The sequence below is a fragment of the Gobio gobio genome (genome assembly GCF_949357685.1).
Source record: "Gobio gobio genome assembly, chromosome: 3".
Classification (NCBI taxonomy): domain Eukaryota; kingdom Metazoa; phylum Chordata; class Actinopteri; order Cypriniformes; family Gobionidae; genus Gobio; species Gobio gobio.
The window spans coordinates 405,935-413,400 of record NC_137099.1 but is presented as its reverse complement, the minus strand read 5'-3'; the positions used below and the strand labels follow the sequence as shown (position 1 = coordinate 413,400).

Genomic DNA, 7,466 nt, shown 5'->3' with positions numbered 1-7,466 from the left:
ACCAGACGCGTCGCGGAGCTGATGGCGTCATGTGACGCAGCGTCAGTTTGCCACGTCGGTCTGTAACTGCAGCGCGAGGAACTTCTGCAACTTTGTGTTTTGCATTTTAAGGCCGTTAATAACGAGCAGCGCGCGACTGCAAACACACACACACGCGACACACACTCGCCACATTGTCTCGTCGGAAACGCCACACACTATCATTATCACTCAGAGGGAGAAACAAATGTGTCCGTTCCAGAGTTTGGGGGACTGATGTCTGCGCTCATGATTGGTGTGCGGTAAGAGCTGCTCATTATTCACCAGTGTGTGTGTGTGTGTGTGTGTGTGAGTGTGTGTATTACTACATTACAGTTAATGCTTTACAGTCAGCACTACAGTCAGCATTACAGTCAGCACTACAGCTCATGTGCACTCAGCTCGGGTTAGTTCAGTTACCCGATGCAGATCAACCACTCTGTTTATTTCCTGTTTGTGATGAAAGTGTGTGTGTGTGTGTGTGTGTGTGTGTGTGTGTGTGTGTGTGTGTGTGTGTGTGTGTGTGTGTGTGTGTGTGTGTGTGTGTTAGTACATGTGTTATTCAGGTAGTCTGGCGGTGACTGGAGTTCAGCCTATAGTCTGTTTATAAGTGTAGTTTGGGTGTTAGTCTGGTTTAGTTTGGGTGTTAGTCTGTTTATAAGTGTAGTTTGGGTGTTAGTCTGGTTTAGTTTGGGTGTTAGTCTGTTTATAAGTGTAGTTTGGGTGTTAGTCTGGTTTAGTTTGGGTGTTAGTCTGGTTTAGTTTGGGTGTTAGTCTGTTTATAAGTGTAGTTTGGGTGTTAGTCTGGTTTAGTTTGGGTGTTAGTCTGTTTATAAGTGTAGTTTGGGTGTTAGTCTGGTTTAGTTTGGGTGTTAGTCTGGTTTAGTTTGGGTGTTAGTCTGGTTTAGTTTGGGTGTTAGTCTGGTTTAGTTTGGGTGTTAGTCTGGTTTATAAGTGTAGTTTGGGTGTTAGTCTGGTTTAGTTTGGGTGTTAGTCTGTTTATAAGTGTAGTTTGGGTGTTAGTCTGGTTTAGTTTGGGTGTTAGTCTGGTTTAGTTTGGGTGTTAGTCTGGTTTAGTTTGGGTGTTAGTCTGGTTTATAAGTGTAGTTTGGGTGTTAGTCTGGTTTAGTTTGGGTGTTAGTCTGTTTATAAGTGTAGTTTGGGTGTTAGTCTGGTTTAGTTTGGGTGTTAGTCTGGTTTAGTTTGGGTGTTAGTCTGGTTTAGTTTGGGTGTTAGTCTGTTTATAAGTGTAGTTTGGGTGTTAGTCTGGTTTAGTTTGGGTGTTAGTCTGTTTATAAGTGTAGTTTGGGTGTTAGTCTGGTTTAGTTTGGGTGTTAGTCTTTTTATAAGTGTAGTTTGGGTGTTAGTCTGGTTTATAAGTGTAGTTTGGGTGTTAGTCTGGTTTAGTTTGGGTGTTAGTCTGGTTTAGTTTGGGTGTTAGTCTGGTTTATAAGTGTAGTTTGCGTGTTAGTCTGGTTTAGTTTGGGTGTTAGTCTGGTTTATAAGTGTAGTTTGGGTGTTAGTCTGGTTTAGTTTGGGTGTTAGTCTGTTTATAAGTGTAGTTTGGGTGTTAGTCTGGTTTAGTTTGGGTGTTAGTCTTTTTATAAGTGTAGTTTGGGTGTTAGTCTGGTTTATAAGTGTAGTTTGGGTGTTAGTCTGGTTTAGTTTGGGTGTTAGTCTGGTTTAGTTTGGGTGTTAGTCTGGTTTAGTTTGTGTGTTAGTCTGGTTTAGTTTGTGTGTTAGTCTGGTTTAGTTTGTGTGTTAGTCTGGTTTAGTTTGGGTGTTAGTCTGGTTTAGTTTGGGTGTTAGTCTGTTTATAAGTGTAGTTTGGGTGTTAGTCTGGTTTAGTTTGGGTGTTAGTCTTTTTATAAGTGTAGTTTGGGTGTTAGTCTGGTTTATAAGTGTAGTTTGGGTGTTAGTCTGGTTTAGTTTGGGTGTTAGTCTGGTTTAGTTTGGGTGTTAGTCTGGTTTATAAGTGTAGTTTGGGTGTTAGTCTGGTTTAGTTTGGGTGTTAGTCTTTTTATAAGTGTAGTTTGGGTGTTAGTCTGGTTTATAAGTGTAGTTTGGGTGTTAGTCTGGTTTAGTTTGGGTGTTAGTCTGGTTTAGTTTGGGTGTTAGTCTGGTTTATAAGTGTAGTTTGCGTGTTAGTCTGGTTTAGTTTGGGTGTTAGTCTGGTTTATAAGTGTAGTTTGGGTGTTAGTCTGGTTTAGTTTGGGTGTTAGTCTGTTTATAAGTGTAGTTTGGGTGTTAGTCTGGTTTAGTTTGGGTGTTAGTCTTTTTATAAGTGTAGTTTGGGTGTTAGTCTGGTTTATAAGTGTAGTTTGGGTGTTAGTCTGGTTTAGTTTGGGTGTTAGTCTGGTTTAGTTTGGGTGTTAGTCTGGTTTATAAGTGTAGTTTGGGTGTTAGTCTGGTTTAGTTTGGGTGTTAGTCTGGTTTATAAGTGTAGTTTGGGTGTTAGTCTGGTTTAGTTTGGGTGTTAGTCTGTTTATAAGTGTAGTTTGGGTGTTAGTCTGGTTTAGTTTGGGTGTTAGTCTGTTTATAAGTGTAGTTTGGGTGTTAGTCTGGTTTAGTTTGGGTGTTAGTCTGGTTTAGTTTGGGTGTTAGTCTGGTTTAGTTTGGGTGTTAGTCTGTTTATAAGTGTAGTTTGGGTGTTAGTCTGGTTTATAAGTGTAGTTTGGGTGTTAGTCTGGTTTAGTTTGGGTGTTAGTCTGGTTTAGTTTGGGTGTTAGTCTGGTTTATAAGTGTAGTTTGCGTGTTAGTCTGGTTTAGTTTGGGTGTTAGTCTGGTTTATAAGTGTAGTTTGGGTGTTAGTCTGGTTTAGTTTGGGTGTTAGTCTGTTTATAAGTGTAGTTTGGGTGTTAGTCTGGTTTAGTTTGGGTGTTAGTCTGTTTATAAGTGTAGTTTGGGTGTTAGTCTGGTTTAGTTTGGGTGTTAGTCTGGTTTAGTTTGGGTGTTAGTCTGGTTTAGTTTGGGTGTTAGTCTGGTTTAGTTTGGGTGTTAGTCTGTTTATAAGTGTAGTTTGGGTGTTAGTCTGGTTTAGTTTGGGTGTTAGTCTTTTTATAAGTGTAGTTTGGGTGTTAGTCTGGTTTATAAGTGTAGTTTGGGTGTTAGTCTGGTTTAGTTTGGGTGTTAGTCTGGTTTATAAGTGTAGTTTGCGTGTTAGTCTGGTTTAGTTTGGGTGTTAGTCTGGTTTATAAGTGTAGTTTGGGTGTTAGTCTGGTTTAGTTTGGGTGTTAGTCTGTTTATAAGTGTAGTTTGGGTGTTAGTCTGGTTTAGTTTGGGTGTTAGTCTGTTTATAAGTGTAGTTTGGGTGTTAGTCTGGTTTAGTTTGGGTGTTAGTCTGTTTATAAGTGTAGTTTGGGTGTTAGTCTGGTTTATAAGTGTAGTTTGGGTGTTAGTCTGGTTTAGTTTGGGTGTTAGTCTGGTTTAGTTTGGGTGTTAGTCTGGTTTATAAGTGTAGTTTGGGTGTTAGTCTGGTTTATAAGTGTAGTTTGGGTGTTAGTCTGGTTTAGTTTGGGTGTTAGTCTGGTTTAGTTTGGGTGTTAGTCTGGTTTATAAGTGTAGTTTGGGTGTTAGTCTGATTTAGTTTGGGTGTTAGTCTGTTTATAAGTGTAGTTTGTGTGTTAGTCTGGTTTAGTTTGGGTGTTAGTCTGGTTTAGTTTGGGTGTTAGTCTGTTTATAAGTGTAGTTTGGGTGTTAGTCTGGTTTAGTTTGGGTGTTAGTCTGGTTTATAAGTGTAGTTTGGGTGTTAGTCTGGTTTATAAGTGTAGTTTGGGTGTTAGTCTGGTTTATAAGTGTAGTTTGGGTGTTAGTCTGGTTTATAAGTGTAGTTTGGGTGTTAGTCTGGTTTAGTTTGGGTGTTAGTCTGTTTATAAGTGTAGTTTGGGTGTTAGTCTGGTTTAGTTTGGGTGTTAGTCTGTTTATAAGTGTAGTTTGGGTGTTAGTCTGGTTTAGTTTGGGTGTTAGTCTGGTTTAGTTTGGGTGTTAGTCTGTTTATAAGTGTAGTTTGGGTGTTAGTCTGGTTTAGTTTGGGTGTTAGTCTGTTTATAAGTGTAGTTTGGGTGTTAGTCTGGTTTAGTTTGGGTGTTAGTCTGGTTTAGTTTGGGTGTTAGTCTGGTTTAGTTTGGGTGTTAGTCTGGTTTAGTTTGGGTGTTAGTCTGGTTTATAAGTGTAGTTTGGGTGTTAGTCTGGTTTAGTTTGGGTGTTAGTCTGTTTATAAGTGTAGTTTGGGTGTTAGTCTGGTTTAGTTTGGGTGTTAGTCTGGTTTAGTTTGGGTGTTAGTCTGGTTTAGTTTGGGTGTTAGTCTGGTTTATAAGTGTAGTTTGGGTGTTAGTCTGGTTTAGTTTGGGTGTTAGTCTGTTTATAAGTGTAGTTTGGGTGTTAGTCTGGTTTAGTTTGGGTGTTAGTCTGGTTTAGTTTGGGTGTTAGTCTGGTTTAGTTTGGGTGTTAGTCTGTTTATAAGTGTAGTTTGGGTGTTAGTCTGGTTTAGTTTGGGTGTTAGTCTGTTTATAAGTGTAGTTTGGGTGTTAGTCTGGTTTAGTTTGGGTGTTAGTCTTTTTATAAGTGTAGTTTGGGTGTTAGTCTGGTTTATAAGTGTAGTTTGGGTGTTAGTCTGGTTTAGTTTGGGTGTTAGTCTGGTTTAGTTTGGGTGTTAGTCTGGTTTATAAGTGTAGTTTGCGTGTTAGTCTGGTTTAGTTTGGGTGTTAGTCTGGTTTATAAGTGTAGTTTGGGTGTTAGTCTGGTTTAGTTTGGGTGTTAGTCTGTTTATAAGTGTAGTTTGGGTGTTAGTCTGGTTTAGTTTGGGTGTTAGTCTTTTTATAAGTGTAGTTTGGGTGTTAGTCTGGTTTATAAGTGTAGTTTGGGTGTTAGTCTGGTTTAGTTTGGGTGTTAGTCTGGTTTAGTTTGGGTGTTAGTCTGGTTTAGTTTGTGTGTTAGTCTGGTTTAGTTTGTGTGTTAGTCTGGTTTAGTTTGTGTGTTAGTCTGGTTTAGTTTGGGTGTTAGTCTGGTTTAGTTTGGGTGTTAGTCTGTTTATAAGTGTAGTTTGGGTGTTAGTCTGGTTTAGTTTGGGTGTTAGTCTTTTTATAAGTGTAGTTTGGGTGTTAGTCTGGTTTATAAGTGTAGTTTGGGTGTTAGTCTGGTTTAGTTTGGGTGTTAGTCTGGTTTAGTTTGGGTGTTAGTCTGGTTTATAAGTGTAGTTTGGGTGTTAGTCTGGTTTAGTTTGGGTGTTAGTCTGTTTATAAGTGTAGTTTGGGTGTTAGTCTGGTTTAGTTTGGGTGTTAGTCTGTTTATAAGTGTAGTTTGGGTGTTAGTCTGGTTTAGTTTGGGTGTTAGTCTGTTTATAAGTGTAGTTTGGGTGTTAGTCTGGTTTAGTTTGGGTGTTAGTCTGGTTTAGTTTGGGTGTTAGTCTGGTTTAGTTTGGGTGTTAGTCTGTTTATAAGTGTAGTTTGGGTGTTAGTCTGGTTTAGTTTGGGTGTTAGTCTGTTTATAAGTGTAGTTTGGGTGTTAGTCTGGTTTAGTTTGGGTGTTAGTCTTTTTATAAGTGTAGTTTGGGTGTTAGTCTGGTTTATAAGTGTAGTTTGGGTGTTAGTCTGGTTTAGTTTGGGTGTTAGTCTGGTTTAGTTTGGGTGTTAGTCTGGTTTATAAGTGTAGTTTGCGTGTTAGTCTGGTTTAGTTTGGGTGTTAGTCTGGTTTATAAGTGTAGTTTGGGTGTTAGTCTGGTTTAGTTTGGGTGTTAGTCTGTTTATAAGTGTAGTTTGGGTGTTAGTCTGGTTTAGTTTGGGTGTTAGTCTTTTTATAAGTGTAGTTTGGGTGTTAGTCTGGTTTATAAGTGTAGTTTGGGTGTTAGTCTGGTTTAGTTTGGGTGTTAGTCTGGTTTAGTTTGGGTGTTAGTCTGGTTTATAAGTGTAGTTTGGGTGTTAGTCTGGTTTAGTTTGGGTGTTAGTCTGGTTTATAAGTGTAGTTTGGGTGTTAGTCTGGTTTAGTTTGGGTGTTAGTCTGTTTATAAGTGTAGTTTGGGTGTTAGTCTGGTTTAGTTTGGGTGTTAGTCTGTTTATAAGTGTAGTTTGGGTGTTAGTCTGGTTTAGTTTGGGTGTTAGTCTGGTTTAGTTTGGGTGTTAGTCTGGTTTAGTTTGGGTGTTAGTCTGTTTATAAGTGTAGTTTGGGTGTTAGTCTGGTTTAGTTTGGGTGTTAGTCTTTTTATAAGTGTAGTTTGGGTGTTAGTCTGGTTTATAAGTGTAGTTTGGGTGTTAGTCTGGTTTAGTTTGGGTGTTAGTCTGGTTTAGTTTGGGTGTTAGTCTGGTTTATAAGTGTAGTTTGCGTGTTAGTCTGGTTTAGTTTGGGTGTTAGTCTGGTTTATAAGTGTAGTTTGGGTGTTAGTCTGGTTTAGTTTGGGTGTTAGTCTGTTTATAAGTGTAGTTTGGGTGTTAGTCTGGTTTAGTTTGGGTGTTAGTCTTTTTATAAGTGTAGTTTGGGTGTTAGTCTGGTTTATAAGTGTAGTTTGGGTGTTAGTCTGGTTTAGTTTGGGTGTTAGTCTGGTTTAGTTTGGGTGTTAGTCTGGTTTATAAGTGTAGTTTGGGTGTTAGTCTGGTTTAGTTTGGGTGTTAGTCTGGTTTATAAGTGTAGTTTGGGTGTTAGTCTGGTTTAGTTTGGGTGTTAGTCTGTTTATAAGTGTAGTTTGGGTGTTAGTCTGGTTTAGTTTGGGTGTTAGTCTGTTTATAAGTGTAGTTTGGGTGTTAGTCTGGTTTAGTTTGGGTGTTAGTCTGGTTTAGTTTGGGTGTTAGTCTGGTTTAGTTTGGGTGTTAGTCTGTTTATAAGTGTAGTTTGGGTGTTAGTCTGGTTTATAAGTGTAGTTTGGGTGTTAGTCTGGTTTAGTTTGGGTGTTAGTCTGGTTTAGTTTGGGTGTTAGTCTGGTTTATAAGTGTAGTTTGCGTGTTAGTCTGGTTTAGTTTGGGTGTTAGTCTGGTTTATAAGTGTAGTTTGGGTGTTAGTCTGGTTTAGTTTGGGTGTTAGTCTGTTTATAAGTGTAGTTTGGGTGTTAGTCTGGTTTAGTTTGGGTGTTAGTCTGTTTATAAGTGTAGTTTGGGTGTTAGTCTGGTTTAGTTTGGGTGTTAGTCTGGTTTAGTTTGGGTGTTAGTCTGGTTTAGTTTGGGTGTTAGTCTGGTTTAGTTTGGGTGTTAGTCTGTTTATAAGTGTAGTTTGGGTGTTAGTCTGGTTTAGTTTGGGTGTTAGTCTTTTTATAAGTGTAGTTTGGGTGTTAGTCTGGTTTATAAGTGTAGTTTGGGTGTTAGTCTGGTTTAGTTTGGGTGTTAGTCTGGTTTATAAGTGTAGTTTGCGTGTTAGTCTGGTTTAGTTTGGGTGTTAGTCTGGTTTATAAGTGTAGTTTGGGTGTTAGTCTGGTTTAGTTTGGGTGTTAGTCTGTTTATAAGTGTAGTTTGGGTGTTAGTCTGGTT

At 38.8% G+C, this 7,466-nt stretch overlaps 1 protein-coding gene across 2 annotated transcripts in view; it reads left to right on the top strand.

The window, feature by feature from the left end:
- Positions 1-14: 14 nt before the first annotated feature.
- Positions 15-7,466, top strand: part of tmem39a (transmembrane protein 39A) — a 34,984-nt gene continuing 27,532 nt past the window's right edge. The window contains exon 1 of one of the 2 annotated variants that reach the window (XM_079811606.1): positions 15-281. The gene's annotated coding sequence lies outside the window, so the exon portion shown is untranslated. The remainder of the gene's footprint in view (positions 282-7,466) is intronic. The other variant, XM_079811607.1, reaches the window with a different exon arrangement.